Below are 24785 nucleotides of genomic sequence, written 5' to 3' on the forward strand. Positions count from 1 at the left end.
GGACCAGATGAATTCAATGCAGAATACTATCAGAACTTCAGAAAAAAAACAACCTAATGCCAATTCATTTCATGTTATTTTTCATAGTAGACTAAAAAATCATCTTAACACTTTTCCTAAGATTTCTATTATCCTGATACCAAACTGCACAAAGACCCACAACAAAGAAATTTTAGAACAATTTGTTTTATGAACAATGACGTGAAAATTCTCAATTAAATATTTGCAAACTTAATTCAAGAACATCTACTAAAGATTATCAACTATGGTCCATTGGATTCATTCCAGAGATGTGAGAATGATGCTATGTAAGTAAATTAGTTAATATAATTCACCACATAAACAGACTGAATGACAAAAACCATACCACATTAGATGCAGAAAAATTCTTTGACAAAATCCAACACCCCTTCCTTTGAAAGTTTTAGAGACAGTAAAATTATGAGGGACATATTTCAACATAAGAAATGCAACCCAAAGCAAGCTACTGCCACCCTCATCCTAAATCAAGAGAAAATCAAGGCATTTCCATTAATAAAAAAAAAATTAAAGATGTTAGTTCTTAATGTTTACTCTTTACCTATTTAATAAAGTACTTTGTTGAAGTCTTAGCTAGAAAAATGAGATAACTGAAGGAAAACAAGAAGAATCAAAAAGGAAAAGAAATCAAAGTATTTTATTTGCAGATGGTCTGTTTTTATACATTAAAGACTCCACAAAGAAATGTCCGCAGATGATAAATGCCTCCAGTAAATTAGTAGAATACAAAATTAACAAGCAAATGTCAATTACCTTACTACCCACAAATGACAAACATATAGAGAAAGAATTCAGGAAAGCAATACCTTTAACAATAACCTCATAAAATATTTTGGCATAACTTGAACCAATAAAGTTAAGACTTCTATAATAAAACTTTAGGGTACTGAAGAAAGAAATTGAAGTAGATATCAGAAGTTTGAATGATCCTCATTCCCATGGATCTATAGGCTTAATATTTTGAAAATGGCCATCCTACCAAAAGCAATATATAGACTCAACACAATTCCAATCAAAATTACAACACAATTCATCTTAGAAATTATGGGAAAGAACTAGAACTTTACCTGAACACACAAACTCACACACACAAAATAACCAAAAAAAAATTATAGCTCAAACAATCCTGAATGATAAAAGAACTGTTGGAACTATCACCATCCCTGATTTCAAGTTGTTCTATAGAGTTATTGTGCTTGACACAAAATAATATTTCTATAAAAACAGATTCATTTAAGACTAAAAACAGACAGGAGGACCAATGCAATCAAATTAAAGACCCAGATATTAATTCACACCCCATAGGTGTTCATAAACACCTGGTTTTTAATGAAGAAGCTAAAAATATAAACTGGAAAAAGAAAGCATATTTAACAAATGGTGCTGGCATAACTGGGTATCATCATGTAGAAGAATATAAATAGAACCTTATCTATCTCCATGCACAAAACTCAAGTTCACATGGATCAAAGACCTCATCATAAAGCCATCCACACTGAACCTTATAGAAGAGAAAGTGGGAAGTACACTTGAACATCTTGAACACAGGAGAACACTTCCTAAATATAACCCTAGCGACACAGACACTGACAGAAACAGTTAATAAATGGGACCTCCTGAAACTTCAAAGCTTCTGTAATGCAAAGGACTCAGTCAACAAGACAAATGGTAACCTATAGAATGGGAAAAGTTCTTTACCAACCCCATATCAGAGGACTGATCTCCAAAATATATAAGTAACTAAAGAAATTTGACATCACAAGAACAAATTAATCAATAAAAGAATATGGTATAGATATAAACAGAGAACTCTCAACAGATGAATATCAAATGGCTGAAACAGGAAATGTCCATCATCCTTAGCCATCAGAGAAATACAAATCAAAACAACTCTGAGATTCCATCTTATCCCTGTAAAGATGATCAAGATCAAAAACAATGAAGATGGGTTATGCTGGAAAGAATGTGGGGGTACAAGGAACACTCCTCCATTACTGGTTGGAATGCAATCTTGTACAGCAATTTTGGAAATCAATGTGACGATTTCTCAGAACATTAGGAAACAATCTATCTCAAGACCCAACAATTCCGCTTTTGGGTATATATCCAATGGAAGCACATTCATATCACAAAGACTTGTGTTCAACTACATTCACAGCAGCATTGTGTGTCATAGCCAGAACTTGGAAACAACCAAGATGCCCCTCAACTGAAGGATGGATAAAGAAAATGTGGTACCGTAAAAAATAATGACATCTTTGAATTTGTAGACAGATGGATGAATCTAGAGGAAAACCTATTTAGTGAGGTAACTCAGACCCAAAAAGACAAATTTAATATGTCCTCACTTGTAAATGGCTTTTAGGAATAAAGCAAAGAAAAACCAGGCTACAATCCACAACCCCCGAGAATCTAGAAATCAAAGAGGACTCTAAGAAAGCATATATAGATCTAAACAGGAAAGAGAAAAAGACAGGGTCTTCTGAATAAATTGAGAGCATGGGGGTTATGGGAGAGTGTAGAAGGGAAGAGCAGAGGAAGGTAAGGGAGCAAAGAAACTACATAAGAACAAAAACAATAAAAAGAAACAAAAATTCATGAAAAACAAGGCTCAGACAATCCCCCATAACTTTGGAAACCTGATATGTATGCCAAAGGAGGAAAGATAGCAACATCAATAAGTAGTGCTGCTCAAAAGGAAATGGATGGTTACAATTAGAGGAATGGGAATATATCAATATGTATCACACTGCACAAAAATCAGTTCTAAGTGGATGCCTCAAAGTAAGACCTAGTACCATGTCAAAAACCTCAGTGTAAGGCCCAGTACTCTGAATCTGATAGCAGAGAAAGTTGAGAATAGCCTCAAAGTCACCGACACAGGAAAATTTTATGAACAAAGTCACTGATAGCACAAGCAATAAAAAAAACAATCAATGGGAATACATAAACCTGAAAACTCTGTGATAAAAGACACCATCACTCAGACAAAATAGCAGACTGTATAATGGAAAAAAATCTTTACTAATTATGTTTTTGAAAGAGGGTTAGTTTCTAAAATATATAAATAATTAAAAGTAACTAAACATCAAGAAAACAAATAACCCAATTAAAAAATAGGATTCAGAATAAAATAAAGTTATCAAAAGATGAAACACAAATGGCCGAGAAAACACTTTATATGTTCAATGTCCTTATTCATCAGGGAATTCAACTGCTTATATTCCATCTGACACCATCAGATGGACCAAGATCAGTAAAACAAATGATAGCACATACTTATGTGGATGCAGAGAAATGGGGCCACATTCCTTGCTGATGGGAGTGCAAACTGGTACAGTCCCTGTTGAAGTACGTATAGATGTTTCTCAAAACTCTGAACATCAGTTGCCACAAGACTGAGCTATACTACTTTTAGCCATATATCCAAAGGACTCTGCATCTTATCACAGAGATATTTGTCCATCCTTGTTCTTTCTTGTTCTATTCATAATATACAAAAATTGTAGAGTCTGCATGTCTATTCACTGAACAATGGATAGAAGAATGTACAGTTACAAAATGAAATATTTTTCAGGTATTGAGGAAAATGAATTTATAAAATTTGATGAACATAGAGGAGTTGAGCTGAGACCTAACAAGAAGTTTCCCCGCTACTGACTAACATTTATGGGGCTGGAAGCACACTTGCCACTAGAAGAGAAAAGTAACCACCTCCAACCTACAGCTGCCACCAGCCAACAGGATGCACTGGTAAAAAAGTGGAAAAGTGGCAGAAACCTAACTGGAGTCACCAAACACAGCAATCAGTAGAACAGGCAAAAAGACTGATTCTAACCAAGAAGCTCTTTGCAGAGGAGGAACCTTAGTTTTCTCCATGGTATCCATGGGAATATCAATCACAATAGAGGGCAGGTCTTATGCCAGGAACAGTTGGCCAACAGAACATGTACTATATGCTTTTGTTTTGTGCAGGTTTGTTGCGGCTTTTGGTCTTACTGGTTCTATTTTTAGTTCCTTTTGATCTTCATTTTTTTTGTCTTTTGTTGTTACTGTTTTGGGGTTTATGGTTTTGTTTGCTTATTTGCTTGTTTGTTTATGAGCGATAAATTCCCTGAAGTTGTACAGAGAGAGAGGCTGGAACAATTTGTAAGAGTTGAAAGACGGTAAATGACATGATCAAAATGTGTTATGCTAACAAACTAACAAACTGTTAAAGAAAAAAATTTAAGAAGTTTCAAGATGTAGCATATAGTTGGTGTCTTGTAGCTATGGGTCATATATAATATATATATATATACATATATATATATATGTGTGTGTGTGTTTGTATGTGTGTGTATGTGTGTGTAATTAAAATTATATACTTTAATATATATAATTAGAAATAGATTATATATCCTGACCATAGTTTCCCCTCTCTCCACTCCTGCCATATCATATGAAAACCTCTCCCGTCTCTCAGAACTACTCCCCACAGTTTCCCTTCTGAAACTATCAGGTCTCCAAAAGACAACAAATATATATGACAAAATAAGATACAATAAGATAAAGCAAGACACTCATATTGATACTAGACAAGATGATTCAGCAGAAGGAAAAAAATTAGCAGACAAAAGAGTCTGACACAGTGACTTATTTTGAGTATAAGTTTTTGGTACAGTGTTGTAAAACTGTTAAGCTTTCTTGTTATGCCAAAAAGCAATCCTGAAAAAATACCTTTGTTTTTAATGTGTCGTATATCAAAGATTTTTATACATCCATAGCTATCACTTCAAGTGTGAAATAAGTTTAGGGAAAATATTGTAGTTTTATGCCTTTTCAGTTGATATGGCTGAATTGATCTATTATAAAACCAAAGACCAATATATGTATATTAAAATGCAAATAAACTACTTAATGATATTTCAGCTAAGTTGTTGTTTGAATAACAATCATGGTTAATGGTTTTAAAGTCTGTCTTCAAATTTCATGCATGTGTACATTTCAGTACATTTACAGTACTAAATATTTTCTTGTTCAGTATTTAAAGAGATAATTATAGGCATATACACATTAATTTACTCTTTAAATAATACAAGTAAAACAGATCATTTCATTTCAATATACTTTCAAACTAAATAATAAGTATATATAACTATTTATTATAGAACCATGGCCTTTAAGGAGATATTTGTAATTTTTGCCCATCACTGTAAGCAGTACCAGGCTCTACTTATTAAACTGAAACTATGCCAGGAAGAATAAATTTAAATAAATTACTTGAACCTGCAGAAAGTAAAAGAGCAATGTCTTTTTTAATGGATAGAAAATGGACTATTAAGATCCAGTGAAGCTGCTGCATGTGCAGAGAGCTCAAAATTACAAGAAATGATCTTCCATGTATTAAGGGAATCAGTTCAGAACCTCAGAGAATCAGAAACCAACCATCAACATCTACCACAAAGAAATTCCTTTTGAATCGTCAAGCCCAGTTATCTAAGATGATATTCACTTTGACATTCTCAGTATAACCAAGAAAACTGTTGTCCATAGTAGATATTGTTCCTGTCTGCATGAGGATATCATCCCTACATATTTCTGTGGAATAGGTAAAAATCAATTTAAATAAAATTAAATAAGCCTTCCTAATAATTCCTGTAGGATTCCAAAAATGTTTGTTTCCTAGGTATATAGACCATTCACTTTCTAAATGATAAAAACTAATGTTTCAGCATTATAAAGTAAATTTTAGCTTTATATTGTTGTCTATTGAATAGAATAAAAGTCTCAATAATACATATCATAACTTGATCCCTTGAAACCAGAATTATGTTACCTTATATGGAATACTTATTAATTTGCTTATGTAATAAACATTAAATGCCTTGAGATGAAGACAGAAGGTTGATTCAAAGACATAAGAAATGAGAATCTTTGCTTCATGTTTAAAAACCACTTATGAGTGAGTACATATGATAATTTTCTTTCTATGTCTCGGTTACCTCACTTAATTTGATGGTTCATAGCTCCGTCAATTTGCCTGCAAATTTCAAGGTGGTGTCATTATTTTTTTCTGTTGTGTAGTACTCCATTGTGTAAATGTACCACATTTTCCTTATCCATTCTTCAGTTGAAGGACATTTACTGGTCATAATCCCAGAGAACCTAGACAACAATGAGGACCATAAGAGAGATATGCATGGATCTAATCTACATGGGAAATAGAAAAAGAAAAGATCTCCTGAGTAAATTGGGAGCACGGGGACCATGGGAGAGGGTTGTAGGCAAGGGCAGAGGCAGGGAGGGAAGCAGAGAAAAATGTAGAGCTCAATAAAATCAATTTAAAAAAAGAAAGTTAAAAAAAAAAAGAAATGAGAATCAAGGCCTCGAGTCTGGAAATATGCTTATTTCTAAACATTATCAGTCAACCTCATGTAAGAAACCACCAAAAAACAGATCTCTGCTCGGCAGTTACAAAAGTAGAATCTCATAAATGTCCTAACACCTTGAACTTAGCCTGTGAAGACTGTAAGAGAGTATGGTTGTGTTTCCTTAAGTCACAGCATTATAATAAAATTTGGGGACAACAATGGGAAAGGATTGTGATATCTATGACATTGAGTTATACAAAATGCTGACTTCATCTTTAGTGACATCATCCTTCATTTACATACACCTCTGTAATCTCCTAAAGCATCTTATGAATGCAAAATACTTCTCCACCTTCTGAGTCATTCTGAGTTATGGTTTAAAAACATCAGAATATGGGAACTACCTACTGGGATCATTTGTCTGTGAGACACAACAGCTGGTATCTCGTCCAAATTCATTCTGTTTGGCTTAAAGATCAAATATTATTAGTAAGAATTCTTGTTATAAAGCACAAGTGCTTATTATTTTTGTAAAGAAAGCCATCCTAATGTATGTAACTAAAGCAGGTACTAGAAATAAGCATGGGTTTTTCATTTTGACACTTGTGACTTCCCTTGGATCAGAGTATGGAATAGGTGCAGGAAGGGTGTGTGGAGACTTTCATCTTGAGTTCACACATGCTGCCCCAGTTGTAGACCATACAACTGGTCAATCAAGATTAAATAAAACAGAGTTTACAATGCTCCAGCCTTGTGGATTCCTAAGGAGCTCAACAGTGTTGAGGATTTGGAATTATCCAGTTGATTCATCTCATGACTTCCCAAAGGACTAAAGGCTTTTCAGATAGAGTAAGGATGGCTCATGGTTCTTCACAGAGTCTCTAAGGGAAAATAAATGATGCTACAAGAAATGAAATACTTTTTTTTATCAGACAGAGGGCTAAAGGAAATGCCAGATGAATCTAATGCCAAAACATTTTATTCCTTGTAGGACTCTCTTTTTCCTTAGCAACAATGATAAATTAGAAAAACAAAGACGAACTTTTCTACACTCTGAACTTCGGTATGAATAGGTTTTTGAAGTGAGAAGAGCCTCTATTCTGTGTAGTCACTTAGGGCTCAGGTTCACATTAGCTAATCTTTAATTTTGATCTTCTGTGTCCCTTAGTATACTCCACTGAGTCTCTTTACCATCTCTCTTTCAATGACAGGACAGCGTGCTCTTTGAGATAATATGGAAAAAAATAATTTTAGTGAAAGATATCTTTCCACTTTGCTTTGCCTGGATAGATGCTGTTAATGTAGTCTGGAAGTTTCTTACCAAGGAAAGATCATTGGTATTGTTAAAAACCTCTGTGCTATAATAAATATATTTGCATACAGGAAAATTAGCATACAGGTAGAATGCATGCACAGCAGGTGACCTCTTTGTTCTCTTAAATCCTGAATGCATTTCACTGCCAAAATGAAGAATTTGAACACTCCTCTAACTCTCTAATACCTACTATTATTAAGGAACTCAGTATCTGTGATTCTTTTAAGTGTCTCAAAATTTATTGTAATGTTCTGGCCTAATGAGTAAAACACTTTGTTGTACCAGTAATCTACCAGTAGTTCAAAACAGACATCCCTGAAAACTTAAACAGTTATTCTTGATAGGAACAATTTTAATCAAGAAAATAAGACACAGCTAATTGTGCATATGTATTGATTTTTAAATGATTATATTAACTGTAGGCTCCACCTCTTAGAACAAAACTCAAGTGTGGTCCAGCAGATTTTCCTTTAGCTGATGCTGGTAATGATTACTGCTAGACAGAGCCTCAATTCAATTAGCAAGCATCCTCATGTGCAAAGTGAAACATTCCTGACAGTTGTGAAGACGGCCATTTGTGATTTATAACTTCTGTGTTCTAATTATATTCCTGCAGTGGAATGAGGTGTCACAAAAGGCCAGAATATATATAACAAAATGTATTTGATTGTGTGAAATACTGTTTTTTAAAAAAAAAAGCACATGATTTGACAAGGAGAGACACCCAGGACAGAGACAGTCTTTGTGGAGGTTTTCTTCTGGAAAAATAATTTCCAAAACTAACTTTCTTCTGGCTACTTGTTGAAATATTAGCAGTAGTATTAGAGAAAATACGCCATAAAATATTGATGAAGAAGATCCAAAATAGAATGCAGTTTTCTAAATACTATTTAGCTTTGCTCTCTGGTATGACTGAAGGACATCTCTGGTGCGATTTATTTTTACTGAGGTTACTAAGGTAATTTTAGGGACAGTGTAAGGTGTCCATAAGGTCTCTCAAAGTATTCAACAGAATAAATGGTCAATTGCTGAAGTAAAAAAAAAATTCAAGGGAGTAAACTAAGTACTCCCCCTGTGGTCTTCAAAACCTGCTTCACATCATTTTTAGGCTTATGAAAGGTAGGAAAGGAAAAGACCACTGAGTAGTTAATGTGTAAGGCTTCAAAGTTAATGAGATTATGTAACAGCTCACAAGTCAATGCAGTCTCCACAATATCTTTGTTTTTTGGCTAATAATAATCAATTTTACTTTTTTTAAAATTGATTTATTTATTTATAAAAATTTCCACTTTCTTCACTCCTCCCAATACCCTCCCATTCCCCCCACTCCCTTTCCTCCTCCCTCTCCAGTCCTAAGAGCAGTCAGGGTTTCCTGCCCTATGGGAAGTTCAAGTTCCTCCCCTCTCCCTCCAGGTCTAGGAAGGTGAGCATCCAAACAGACTAGGATCCCAAAAGGCCAGTACATGCAGACGAAACAAAACCCAGTGCCATTGTCAATGGCCTCTCAGTCAGACCCCATGTCAGCCACATTCAGAGAATCCGGTTTGAGCACATGCTCGTTCAGTCAAAGTCCAGCTGGCCTTGGTGAGCTCTCATTAGATCAGTCCCCATGTATCAGTGGGTGAACGCATCCCTCGTGATCCTGACTTCCTTTTTCATTTTCTCCCTCCTTCTGCTTCTCATATGGACCTTGGGGGCTCAGTCCAGTGCTCCAATGTAGGTCTCCATCTCTATCTCCGTCCATCGTCAGATGAGGGTTCCCTCTGATCCTGCCTTCCTTGCTCACGTTCTTCCTCCATCTGCTTCTCATTTGGCCCTATGGAGTTAAGTCCAGTGTTCCAATGTGTGTCTCTATCTCTATCTCCATCCATCGCCAGATGAAAGTTCTATGGTGATATGCAAAATATTCATCAGTATGGTTATGGACCAAGGCCAGTTCAGGCACACTCTTCTCTACTGCCCAGGGAACAATCTTTGGGACTTCTCCTTGGGCCTGGGAACCCCTCCAGAATGAAGTCTCATGCAAACCCTAAAATGGCTGCCTTAGTTGAAATATATACCTCCCTGCTCCCATAACCATCCTTCCTCCTCCTCCAGTCCCATTCCCCCAAGTTATCCCCAATCCTCCCCATCTCCTTTCTCTCTAGCCCTCTCCCGTTATTTCCACCCCTCCACCCCCCCCACCGTGCACCCAAGTTTGCCTGGCTATCTTGTCTACTTCCAATATCCAGGAGGATAACTATATGATATTCTTCAGGTTCATCTTCTTATTTAGCTTCTCTAGGATCACGAATTATAGGCTCAAAGAATTAAGGCTAGAATCCACTTATGAGTGAGGATATACCATATTCCTCTTTTTGGGTCTGGGTTACCTCACTCAGTAAAGCGTTTTCTATTTCCATCCATTTGTATGCAAAATTCAAGATGTCATTGTTTTTTACTGCTGAGTAAAACTCTCGTGTGTATATGTTCCACACCTTCTATAACCATTCTTCTTCTGAGGGGCACCTAGGTTGTTTCCAGGTTCTGGCTATTACAAAAGTGCTGCTATGAACATAGTTGAACAAATGCTTTTGTAGTATGATAGGGCATCTCTCGGGTATATTCCCAAGAGTGGAATTGCTGGGTCCTGAGGGAGGTTGACTCCCAGTTTCCTGAGAAACCGCCACACTGATTTCCACAGTGGTTGCACAAGTTTGCATTCCTACCAACAATGGATGAGTGTTCCCCTCACTCCACATCCTTTTCAGCATAGGCTATCATTGGTGTTTTTGATTTTAGCTATTCTGACAGGTGTAAGATCGTATCTCATAGTTGTTTTAATTTGCATTTCCCTGATCACTAAGGAGGTTGAGCATGACCTTAAGTGTCTTTTGGCATTTGAAGTTCATCTGTTGTGAATTCTCTGTTCAGTTCAGTACCCCGTTTTTTAATTGGGTTAATTAGAGTTTTAATGTCTAGTTTCTTGAGTTCTTTGTTTATTTTGGAGATCAGACCTTTGTCTGAAGAAGGGTGGTTGAAGATCTTCTCCCAGTCAGAAGGTAGCCTTTTTGTCTTACTGACAGTGTCCTTTGCTTTACAGAAGCTTCTCAGTTTCAGGAGGTCCCATTTATTCATCGATTCTCTTATTGTCTGCACTACTGGGGTTCTACTTAGGAAGTGGTCTCCTGTGCCTATATCTTGTAGACTACTTCTCACTTTCTCTTCTATCAGAGTCAAAGTGGTCACATTAACGTTGATGTCTTCAATCCATTTGGACTTGAGTTTTGTGCATGGTGATAGATATGGATCTACTTTCATTCTTCTACAGGTTGACATCCAGTTATGCCAGCACCATTTGTTAAAGATGCTTTCCTTCCTCCATTGCATACCTTTAGTTCCCTTGTCGAAAATCAAGTGTTCATAGGTTTGTGGGTTAATATCCGGGTTTCTATTCGATTCCATAGGTCGACTTCTCTGTTTTTATGCCAATACCAAGCTGTTTTCAATACTGTTGCTCTGTAATAGAGTTTGAAGTCAGGGATGGTAATGCCTCCAAAAGTTCCTTTATTGCGTAAGATTGTTTTGGCTATCCTGGGTTTTTTGTTTTTCCATATAAACTTGATTATTGTTCTCTCAAGGTCTGTGAAGAAGTTTGATGGGATTTTGATGGGAATTGCATTGAATCTATAGATTGCTTTTGGTAGAATTGCCATTTTTACTATGTTGATTCTCCCAATCCAAGAGCAGGGGAGGTCTTTCCATTTTCTGGTATCCTCCTCAATTTCTTTCTTCAAGGACTTAAAGTTCTTATCAAATAGGTCTTTCACTTCCTTGGTTAGAGTTACCCCAAGATACTTTATGCTATTTGTGGCTATCATGAAAGGTGATGTTTCTCTGATTTCCCTCTCTGCTTCTTTATCCTTTGTGTATAGGAGGGCAACCGATTATTTTGGAGTTGATCTTGTATCCTGCCACATTACTAAAGGTGTTTATCAGCTGTAGGAGTTCTTTGGTAGAGATTTTGGGTCTCTTATATACACTACCATATCATCTGCAAATAACGAAAGTTTAACTTCATTCTTTCCAATCGAAACCCTTTGATCCCCTTATGTTGTCTTATTGCTATTGCTTGAACTTCAAGCACTATATTGAAGAGGTATGGAGGGAGTGGACAGCCTTGTCATGTTCCTGATTTTAGTGGAATGGTTTTGAATTTCTCTCCATTAAATTTGATGTTAGGTGTCAGCATGCTGTATATTGCTTTTATTATATTTAGGTATGATCCTCGTATACCCAATCTCTCTAACACCTTTATCATAAATGGGTATTGAATTTTGTCAAATGCTTTTTCAGCATCCAAGGAAATGATCATATGGTTTTTTTCTTTCAGTTTTTTTATATGATGGATTACATTGATAGATTTGCGTATGTTGAACCAGCCCTGCATCTCTGGGATGAAGCCCACTTGATCATAAAGGATAATTTTTCTAATGTATTCTTGGATTCGGTTTGCCTGTATTTTATTGAGTATTTTTGCGTTGATGTTCATGAGTGAGATTGGCCTGTAATTCTCTTTCTTGGTTGTGTCTTTGAGTGGTTTTGGTATCAGAGTAACTGTAGCTTCATAAAGGGAGTTTGGCAATGACTCTTCTGTTTCCATATTGTGAAATACATTAAGGAGTATAGGTATTAGCTCTTCCTGGAAGTTCTGGTAGATTTCTGCATTGAAACCATCTGGTCCTGGCCTTTTTTTCGTAGGGAGATTTTTGATAACAGCTTCTTATTCTTTGCAACTAACAGGTCTATTTAGATTGTTCACCTGTTCTTGGTTCAACTTTGGTATATGGTACTTAACTAAAAAAATGTACATTTCTTTTACATTTTCCAACTTTGTGGCATATAAACTTTCGTAGTAAGATCTAATGATTCTCTGAATTTCCTCTGTGTCTGTGGTTATATCCCCCTTTTCATTTCTGATCTAATTAATTTGCATGTTCTCTCTCTGCCTTTGGTTAGTTTGGCTAAGGGTTTGTCAATCTTGTTGATTTTCTCCAAGAATCAACTTTTTGTTTTGTTGATTCTTTGGATTGTTTTCTGTGTTTCTATTTTGTTGATTTCAGCTTTCAGTTTGATTATTTCCAGTCTTCTACTCCTCCTGGGTGAGTCTGCTTCTTTTTTTTCCAGAGCTTTCAGGTGTGCTGTTATGTCTCCAATGTGTGCGTTCTCCGCTGTCTTTAATTGGGCACTTAGTGCTATGAACTTTCGTCTTAGCACTGCTTTCATAGTGTCCCATCGGTTTGAGTATGTTGTGTCTTTATTTTCATTAAACTCAAGGAAGATTTAATTTCTTTCTTTATTTCTTCCTTGACCCAGGGGTGATTTAGTAGTTGACTGTTCAACTTCCATGAGTTTGTTTGCTTCCTGGGGGTAGCATTGTTGTTGAATTCTAACTTTAATTCATGGTGATCTGACAAGACACAGGTGGTTACTAATATTTCTTTGTATCTGTGGAAGTTTGTTTTGTTACCGAGTATGTGGTCAATTTTCGAGAAGGTTCCATGAGCTGCCGAAAAGAAGGTATATTCTTTCTATTTGTGTGGAATGTTCTATAGATGTCTGTTAAGTCCATTTGATTCAATACCTCCAATAATTTTCTAATTTCTCTGTTAGGTTTCTGTCTGATTGACCTGTCCATTGCTGAGAGAGGTGTGTTGAAGTCTCCTACTATTAGTGTGTATGGTTTGATGACTGCCTTGAGTTCTAGAAGTGTTTCTTTTACATAAGTGGGTGCCTTTATAATAGGGGAATAGATATTCAGGATTGAGACTTCCTCCTGATGAATTGTTCCTGTTATGAGTATGAAATGTCCATCTCTATCTCTTTGATTGATTTTAGTTTGAAGTCCATTTTGTTAGATATTAGAATATCCACAGCAACTTGTTTCTTAGGACCATTTGCTTGGAAAACCTTTTCCCAACCCTTTACTCTGAGTAGGTGTCTATCTTTGTGGTTGAGGTGTGTTTCTTGTAAACAGCAGAATGTTGGATCCTGTTTTCATATCCAATCTCTTAGTCTGTGCCTTTTTATAGGTGAATTTAGTCCATTGATATTAAGTGATAATAATGACTAGTGGTTGTTGACTCTGATTCTTTTCTTTTCTTTTTTTGGTGGGGGTAGTAGAGTGTGTTTGTTTCCCTTCTTTGAGTTCTGCTTGTGAAGTGTCGCTAGATGTCTGAATTATTGTAGGCAGTATTGGCAATGTTAGATTCCTTGGGTGGTGATTTTCCTTCTAGTACTTTCTGTATGGCTGGATTTCTGGCTACGTATTGTTTAAATTTGTTTTTATCCTGGAATATTTTGTTTTCTCCGTTGATGGTGAATGATAGCTTGGCTGGGTATAGTAGTCTGGGCTTGCATCCATGGTCTCTAAGTTTCTGCAGTACCTCTATCCAGGACCTTCTGGCTTTCATTGTTTCCATAGAGAAGTCTGGTGTAAGTCTGATAAGTTTACCTTCATAAGTTACTTGACCTTTTTCCTTTGCAGCTCTTAATATTTTTTCTTTAATCTGAATGGTTTGTGCTTTGATTATTATATGGCGAGGGAATGTTTTTTTTTTTTTGATCCAGTCTATTCGGTGTTCTGTATGCTTCTTGAACCTTCATAGGAATATCGTTCTTTAGGTTGGGAAAGTTTTCTTCTATAATTTTGTTGAATATATTTTCTGGGCCTTTGATCTGCAATTCTTCTCCTTCTTCTACCCCTATTATTCTTAGATTTGGTTTTTTTTTATTGTGTTCCACATTTCCTGAATGTCTTGTGATGAGAATTTGTTGGATTTGCTGTTTTCTTTGGTCAGAGCGTTTATTTTCTCTATGGTGTCTTCAGAGTCTTAGATTCATTCTTCTATCTCTTGTATTCTATTGGTTTTGCTTGTTCCTGAAGTCTCTGTTTGTTTACCTAGATTTTCCATAGCCAACTGGCCCTTGGCTTGTGTTTTCTTCATTGCCTCTATTTCAGTTTTCAAATCTTGAACTGTTTCCAATACCTGTTTGATTGTTTTTTCTTGGTTTCCCAGGGTTTCATTTATAGATTTACTCATTTCTTCAAACTTTTTGTTATACTTCTCTTCCATTTCTTTACTCATTTCTTCAATCTTTTTGCTGTACTTCTCTTCCATTTCTTTACGGCAGATTTTCACCTCCTGTTTTAAGTTTCTCTACTATTTTCATAAAGTTCTGCTTAGGGTCAATTTCTTCTATTTCTTCTGGAGTAGGGTGTAAAATTCACCCTTCATGATCCCTGGATTCTGGTGATGTCATGTTGCCTTTCAGGTTGTTGGAGGAATTCTTGCATTGGCACCTGCCCATCTCTTTCTCTCTGGATGGGACTCCTCGGCACTCTCTGGATAGAACTCCTCAGCACTGAGATAGGGACAGCTCTGGATAAAACTCCTCAACACTGAAATAGGGACAGCTGGTATTCCAAGGACACAGGAGGCAAAAGGGTGACAGTGGGGGCAGGGAAGATTCCAGCGGAACACCAAAGACCCTGCCGCAGAAAATGAGGGGAGGGGCTGTGCTCTCTTCCATGACAGTCCACCCTGGCTAGCACACACTCACCTCTGGATAGAACTCCTCAGCACTCCACAATATATTTCTTTAACTAGTCATCTGAATTTAATATCTAGAAAGTGTATTCAAAGGAAGAGTGTAGAAACAGAGTGGAGATGTTGACTTCACTGTGAGTATCTGAACTTACAATTACTCTCTTCTGTTTACTATGTTCTGTGGCGGAGAATAAGCGGTATGTGGTGTGCTTCTATATAAATATGTATTTTCTCTCCAAGTAAGATGAGAATTTTGGATATACTCATTTTCATATAAACTGCATGGATTATTCCCTTCCCATCGGGCTGCTGTGGATTCTGCTCAACATCTTAATCACATATTCTCAGCAAAGTCTCTATCAGGGCTCAAACCATCACAAAGGCAGAAATATGATGGGATATTTTATAATAGAAATAGTAGGTGATACTTTGCAACAGATGTTGTTATCATAGGACATTCAACATATAAATATAGTTTTACTCAAGTCAATAGTTAAGTAGATAATAAATTGAAAAGCATGATATCATGTATACTATAACTGTTCACTATTACATAAGCATACATTATGCTTCAAATCATATTCTACATGATGTTCCATTTGACATAATTAACTTTAATTATTTTAATAGTATTCATATTTATTTGTGACCCTATATATCATGATAAATTTTATACAGTCATTACTGTTTACTGATAATGATATTACATACAATCATTATGTAGATGTTTATGTGTACATAGATGTACCTTTACACAATCTGAGACGGGGTTAGCAATGCTCTCATCGCTCAGACTTTATTATAATGTTCAGGCTGCTAAGAAAATCTGGGTATGGACTACTGAGCTCGAATTGATAAATAAAAATGGATATAAGCAGTTGAAATTAGAAACATAAATCCCAGTGTGGAAACTCACCAAAAATCATGCTAACTGGTAAAATGCTAAACTACAAAGGCAGGCTTCTGTGATGGTAAGTTAATCTTCACTAATAATACACAGCAATTACAGCCATTGTCCTGTATGGGACTACTGTGTATAGAGCATAGTCAATCTGTGAATGTCTAATTAAATAATCTAGACAATTACATAGAACTATTACCTAATCAGTATGCAAAATACATTGAGGTATGGTGAAATCCAGCAATAAATTTCAGGTCTACTGATCAATATGAAGATAAACATTATTTTAAGGTCAAACCTTTCAAATCTTAATCCCATATTGTTACCCAGATAGAGGCAAAGATTACCACCAGACTTAAAAGTCAACCAGGTTAAAATATTGATTTGTATGCATGATATCATATTTGATTTAAAAGAATGACACGAAAATTCCATAACTCTAGAAAAAGACCCTCATCGGCTTTCACTATTAACTGCACATTAGGAATTTATGCTTTCTTGGGCAAATTTCATTTTTGTTTAGGATTTCTTAGCATTTCTAATAAAGTGTTAAATTTCACACAAAATGAACAAAGATTGGATATATTTTAGTTACAAAATTACTGTTTCTCAAGACCAAAATTCACAAAATGCCTAATCTTTTAAAATGCACATTTTATTTGTCTGAAACAACTACATGTACTATGAAATAGTATCTTGCAATAATTAATGAAATAGTTCAGTGATTTTATCCAACACACAAACATTTTTGGATAGTAAGACTCAATTGTCTTCTCGTGAATATATCAAAAATCAATTTCACACAGTTCTTCGTTGAACATTATTTTATACTACAAAATCTACACGAAGATTTTGAAATGTTCTCAGGATCACTATGGAACAGAGAGAAAACTTCAGTTTTAAGTAGAATATAATAGATTCACGTGTGAGTTATGCACAGGTTTAGCCGTCTAGTAATTTTTGACTTTATTTTTCTTTCAGAATGTACCTTGACGCTATTATTAAGGTGATGTCTGAGAGTATTTTTAGGTCATTGGTTAGATTACTATTACTTCTCTATTGGTCTGATATAACATTATGATCAAGGTAACATATAGAATGGAGGCTTTATTTTTGTCTTACTATTTCTAAAGATTACATACTCATGTTCTTTTTCCTTCTGCTCCTCATAAGGACCTTGGGAGCTCAGTCCAGTGCTCCAGTGTGGGTCTCTGTCTCTATCTCCATCCATCACCAGATGAGGATTCTCTGGTGATATGCAAGATATTCATCAGTGTGGCTGTAGGATAGGGCCAGTTCAGGTGCTGTCTCCTCAGATGCTCAAGGAACAAGCTGGGGACATCTTCATTGACACCTGGGAACCCCTCTAGAGTCCAGTCTCTTGCCAACCCTAAAATGGCTCCCTTAATTAAGAACTATACTTCCCTGCTCTCATATCCACTCTTCCTCCATCCCAACTGTCCCATTCCCCCAAGCTCTCCCCATCCTCCCTTTCTCACTTCTCTCTCCCCATCTCCACTTACCCCCACCCCACCCCGCCCCCAAGCTCTCAATTTTTGCCTGGCAATCTTGTCTACTTCCAATATTGAGGAGGAAAACTACATATTTTTCTTTGGATTCACCTTCCTATTTCAGGATCGTGGGGAGTGTGCCCAACCACTGTGATGGTGGGGCTGATCTAATGGGAACTCACCAAGGCCATCTGGACTGGGACTGATGGAACATGTGATCAAACAGGACTCTCTGAACGTGACTGAAAAGTAGGACTGACTGAGAAGCCAATGACAATGGCACTGCGTTTTGATTCTACTTCATGAACTGGCTTTGTGGGAGCCTGGTTTGTCTGGATGCTCACCTTCATAGACCTGAATGGAGGGGGTAGGACCTTGGACTTCCCACAGGGCAGGGAACCCTGACTGCTCTTTGGACTGAAGAAGTAAGGGTAGGGGGTATGGGGGAGGGGGAGGAAAATGGGAGGAGGGGAGGAGGTAAAAATTTTTAATAATAATAATAATTATTTAAAAAAGATTACAAGTCCATCACCACCTACTGGAGAAGTGTGGCAGTAGGCCACCTTCTAACATAATTTCATAAAATATTAAAAGAACACATTTTATCCTTTTTGTGTTAATTACTAATAATCAGAATATAAGTAATATCTTTATATTATCTGTGGTGAGACAGAACATATTTTTTTCTGTTTTGTCATGAATACTATTCTATCTGTGACCATATTTTTTGTCCAAATATGTCTTGACTCCCCCACTCTAGATTGTTGTGATTTTATAGTATAACTTTACACATGTATTGATTGTCTTCAAAAAAAGGAGAAATAATCTATGGTGAAATACAGATATGTTATGCTAGAACAATAACTTAATATATTAACCAAAACTATATGCTATATCATTTGAGTAATATAGGTTCATATCTAGAAACTATGATTTTTACACACAAAAATTTGGTACAAATTTGTTAATCTTTAAAATAGTTGGGATTCTCCCTGGGTGTCCACACTCCTTTTTGCTTGTCTTTTTTTGCCTTGGAGACTGAACTCAAGTAATGTGTTTACGCATCTCCCTCAAAATTTCTTTGATGCATTGATTTTCAGAATTAGCTTTCTTTAACCTCAAATTGTAAAGAGTTTCTTGCATTCTGGCTATAAGCTTAATTACAAAAATTCGAAGAATTCATTATGGCATGTTCACGTTCACTCAGCTTTGGCTGATCCTCTCCACACAATCACTGTTTTCACCTTCTCCATGTGCTCTGCCACTTCCTTCTCAGATGGGTCTTCCTCTGAGCCTTCATAGTGTGTGTATTCTGTTACACTCTCTACTATACTTTCTTAAAGTCAGTGTCTGAACCCTTGCATGACCCCTTTCTCTTTTTCTGACTGTACCTGGTGTTTATGTTTTTCCACTTGCATGTCATTTGAGATCATCACCAGCAAGCTACTGTATTTGGATTGGTTAAGACTCAAAGTTAAGGTCAGCTTCTTACTAATTAGCCTAAATTTACCCAATACTTTAATCAATGCCTTTCCTCTTTTAAATGGGGATCCAAAACTGAGGTTTACATGGTGAAAAAGACAAATTTAATAAAATGGATAAATCTAACAATATGTTTCATGGTCTCTTGGTAAATGCTAAGGTGAGGGCATTTCTTTCCATATTTTATTATCATAATTGTTAATTTTGTGTACCATGAAAATATTTAAAAATGGATATGGGAATATTTTTCATAGTTTATTTTTATAATACTCCTTATTGTAAAATAAAAACAAAATTTTAAAAATATGGTAAAATAAGTAATAATTTCATATACACACATGTATTAATATCATTGATTCACAATATGCTGTAGGCTGAGGTTTCCTATCCCAAACTCCTGTACCCAACAACCACTTCAGAAATCATCAACTCAGAGGCTTAAAATAAACTCTAAATGCTCAACTGATAGCTCAGGCTTCTTATTATCTAATTCTTACATTTAAATTAGTCCATATTTCTTATCTATGCTCTGTCACGTAGCTCATGGCTTGTTTCTTTGTTTTCTATATGTCCTGCTTCCTTGGAGGCTAGCTGGTGTCTCTGCCTTTTTTTCCAGAGTCCTCTGTGTCTGGCTATCCTGCCTATACTTCCTGCCTGGCAACCAGTCTGTCATTTTCTTATTAACCAATGAGAATAATAAAATTCAGAGTGTACAGAAGGATTAATCCACATCAGTAAAAATGTTTGCTATTGTGAAATCTTACATATCATATAAATATGAGTTTAATATGTATCATGAATTCTATACTGTACGTTACTTTATTTTGGATATGCATGCTATATCATATCATGTATGCTGACATTATATAAAGAAATTCAGGTATGAAAATATAGTTAATTATTGTTTTCTTTGCCCATTGTGTCTGAAAAGCTAGGTTTAAAAACCAACATCTCAATATTTCAAATTAGAACACAAACACATATCAGAAAAAATTTTTACTTTTAAAAATATAGGTACATAATATTTCATTTGATTAAATAGACCACATGATATTTATAATATCTCTCAATATCATATACCATCATTTAATTATTCCATTGTTCTTCAAATATTAATTATTATATTTCTCATTTTTAATCTCTAAATTGAATGTACTAGCATTTACTTTCTAAATCAATGTCTAATTGTCACATGGTTGCTTACATGCATATTTGTCATTTGGTTTACCTTGTGTTTGGAGAAGTGTAGAACACATTAAAACTTGGAACAGGATATACTTTCTCTGTTAAATTGCAATCATATTGTTTCTTGTAGCAAATAGTTAAAATGAAATAAGAGAAACAATCCTATTCAAAAAAGTCTTCTGAATAATCTCAATAAAGGGAACGACAGATGTCTACAATGGAAACTAAAACTATAAATGAAGGTATTTAAATAAGTAGCTACAAGATGAAAATGCTTCCAATACTTATGTGTTGAAATAATTAATATTGTAAAAATGATTATGCTTATCAAAAAGATATTCATAGATTTAGTGAAATTTCCACTAGAAGTCTAGTACCATTCTTCACAGAAATTAGAATAATAATAAAAAAATCTTCAAATTGAGGAAGCAGCTCAAAAAACCCAGGATAGAAAAAGCAACAGTGTAGATAGAAGTGACAGTGCTCCCTGGTTAAAGGGATTAGCAGGGCTTCTATCAACCTGCACAGACCTGGTAACAAAAGCAGCATAGTACAGCAGAGGACACAAGACAAGCAGACTCAGAACAGAAGTGTCCATTCACACAGCTATCAGTGCCTGATTGCTCACAATGTTCCTAAAGCAAACTTACACTAGATCAATAGTCTTATCAACAAATAGTAATGGAAACTGGATGTTTACATGTAGAAACATGAAACCAGATGCCTATCTCTCACCATGCAAGCACACACACACACACACACACACTTCAAAATGGATGAAAAACCTCAATGCAAGACCTGAAACTCTAAAATTGCTATAGGAAAATGTAAGAAGAACTACTTTTACAAAAACAACATATACAAACACTGTTTGAATTTGAATACATTTACAAGGAAAATAATATTGTCTAAGAATTAACAAGTGGAGTCCCAAGCACTGAAAAATGTCTGCACTGTCACACAATTAATCTCATAAAGAAAGAGGCAGCTTATAGTATAGAACAATAGTTACTAGCTATGCTTCAGACAGAAGATTAAGCATCTACAATATATAAAGAACTCAAAAAATAAATAACAAAAAATTTAAAATGCAATCAATAAATAGGTTAATTAAATAGCTAGGCAGTTCTCTGAAGATTAATGGTCAATGGAACTTAAAAAAATCAATCTCAACAGTGTCATTCTGAGATTCCTGCCATTTCTGACTGAGTTAGAGAAGTAGGACTGAGCCAGTGACCCAGGCCGAGTCAGGTCTGAGACAGTGAACTCCAGAGGAGCAGGAGCCAATCCAGACAAGACAGCAAACTCTTCAGGCACAGGACAGAACCAGTGACCAAGATCAGAGCAGGCCTGAGACAGCAAACTCAACAAGAACAAGAGCAGAACAAACGCGGGGAACACCAGCGACCTCCAGGAATATAGAATGACGAATGGGGTGAGTAGAATTGTGCCACTGACTGCACCACAAGAAGAAACCATCTGAGCCTTGGATCCACTGGCACCTGGAAAATTGATCACCAGAGTTATAGACAGCCACAACTACACCACTTAGAGGAAAAGATGGGTAGACAAGGAAAGAACATACACAACACCACAAAGAACAACACAACACCAGTAAAACCCAATGACTATACAAGAGCAAGACTTGAACAATCAAATATAGATGAAACAGAAAAAAATGACCTAAAAATAACATTAGGAGAATGTGTGTGGCCCTTAATGAGGAAATTAAAAATTTCCTCAAAGAAATGGAGGAAAACAAAAGCAAAAAATTGGAACACATCAACAAATTCCTTTAAAAAGACCAATAAAAAACAATCAAACATATGAAAGAAACTATTCAGGACTTCAAAGCTGATGTAGACACAATAAAGAAAACACAAATTGAGGTAATTATAGAAAAGGAAATCATGAGGAAATAATCAGAAACCACAAAAGCAATCATAAAGAGCAGAATACAAGAGATGGAAGAGAGAATCTCAAGTGCGGAAGAAGTTATAGAGAAAATAGACTCATCAGTCAAAGAAAGCATTAAATTTAACAACAGCTGAACACAAAATATCCAGGAAACATGGGACACTATAAAAGACCAAACCTAAGAATAATAGGTATAGAAGAAAGGGAAGTTCAACTCAAAAGAACAGAAAACGTATTTAACAAAATCATAGAAGAAAACTTTCTCAATCTAAAGAATGATATGCCTATGAAGATACAAGAAGCTTACAGAAAACCGAATAGACTGGATACAAAAAAAGTCCCCTCACCACATAATAATAGAAACCTAAACATACAGAATAAAGAAAGAATATCAAGAACGGCAAAGAAAAAAAAACCACCAAGTAACATAAAAAGACAGGTCTGTCAGAATTACAGCTGACTTCTCAGTGGAGATAATGAAAGCCAAAAGTCCCTGGTCAAGTGTTATGAAGACATTAAGAGACCACAGATGCCAGCCTAAACTACTATACCCAGAAAAACTTTCAATCTTCATAGGACAAAACAAGATATTCCATGACAAAACCATATTTAACTAATCCCTAGCCACAAACACAGCCCTACACAAAGTATTAGAAAGAAAACTCCAACACGAGTAAGTTGGCCACATCAACAAAAACACAGACAATTGATGATCTCACAGCAACAAATCCCAAAGAAAGGAAAAATAACCAAAATAACATCGCCAACAATGAAAACTAAATTAACAGGACATAACAATCTCTGATCATTAATATCCTTTAATATAAATGGACTCAACTCACCTATAAAAAGACACAGGCTAACAGACTGAATAAAAAACAGAATCCATCTTTTTGCTGCATACAGGAAACATATCTCAACCTCGAAACTAGACATTGCCTCAGAGTAAAGGGTTGGGAAAAATATTCCAATCAAATGGACCTAAGAAACCAGCTGGTATAAATATCCCAATATATAACAAAATAGACTTCAAACTAAAATCAATCGAAAGAGACAAAGAAGGACATTTCTTATTAGTCATAGGATAAATTCATCAAGAGGAAATCACAATACTGAACATCCATCCCTCAAATACAAGGGCACAATCATATGTAAAAGAAACACTGTAAAGTTTTTCTTTACAGTAATGTAAATCGTACATTAACCCCCCCCACACACACACACACACTAATAGTGGGAGACTTGAACACTGTACTTTCACCATTGGACAGGTCAGTCAGGCAAAAAATTAACAGAAAATAAGGGAACTAACATATTTTTTGACTCAAATGGACTTAAAAGACATATATAGGACATTCTATCCAATGATAAAAGAATAAATCTTCTTCTCAGCACCTCATGGAACGTTTCAAAAATTAACCATGTACTCGGTAACAGCAACAACAACAACAAAAAACCCAAACAGATACAAAAAAATGGAATAAACCCATGTATCTTATTGAATCACCATGACTTAAAATTAGAATTCAACTGCAAGACTAATTCCAGAAAGGCCACAAGCATACAGAAATTAAACAATTCTCATCTGAATCACCAATACGTCAAGAAAGAAGTAAAGGGAGAAATTAAAGTTTTCCAAAAATTCAATGAAAATGAACACACAACATATCCAAATTCATGGGACACAACGAAAGCAGTGTTAAGAGAAAAGTTCATAGCACCAAAAACCTACATAAAGAAGCTGAAAAAAAAAATCTACACTAATGAATTAACAGAACATTTGAAAACTTTAGAACAAAAAGAAGCAAACTCACCTAAGAAAAATAGATGGCAGGAAATGATCCAGTTGAGAGCTGAAATCAAAAAAGTAGAAACAAAGAAAACAATACAAAAAATCAATGAGACAAAGAGTTGGTTCTTCGAGAAAATCAACAAAATAGACAAATTTTATTCAAACTAACCAAAGGCAGAGAGAGAATATCCAAATTAACAAAATCAGAAATGAAAAGAGGGACATAACAACAGACACAGAGGAAAGACAGAGAATCATCAGGTAATCTGTCAAAAATCTGTACTCCACAAAATTGGAAAATTTAAAGGAAATGTACAACTTTCTGGATAAATATTACTTACCAAATTTAAATTAAGACCAGATAAGCAAATTTTTAACAGATATATAGCTGCTGAAGAAATAGAAACAGTCATCAAAAGTCTTCTAACCAAAAAAAGCCCAGAACCAGATGGCTTCAGTGTAGAATTCCACAAGATTTTCAAAGAAGAACTAGTAATAATACTCCTCAAATTGTTCCACATAATAGAAAGAGAAGGAACATGGCCAAACTCTTTATATGAGGTGACAATTACCCTGATGCCCAAACCACATAAACAGATTACTAAGAAAAAGATTACAGACCAATCTCATTCATGAACATTGATGTAAAAATATCCAATAAAATACTGGCATATTGAATTCAAGAAAACATGAGAGCCATC

Source organism: Myodes glareolus, chromosome 26 (assembly GCF_982192425.1).
Source record: "Myodes glareolus chromosome 26, mMyoGla1.1, whole genome shotgun sequence".
NCBI lineage: Eukaryota > Metazoa > Chordata > Mammalia > Rodentia > Cricetidae > Myodes > Myodes glareolus.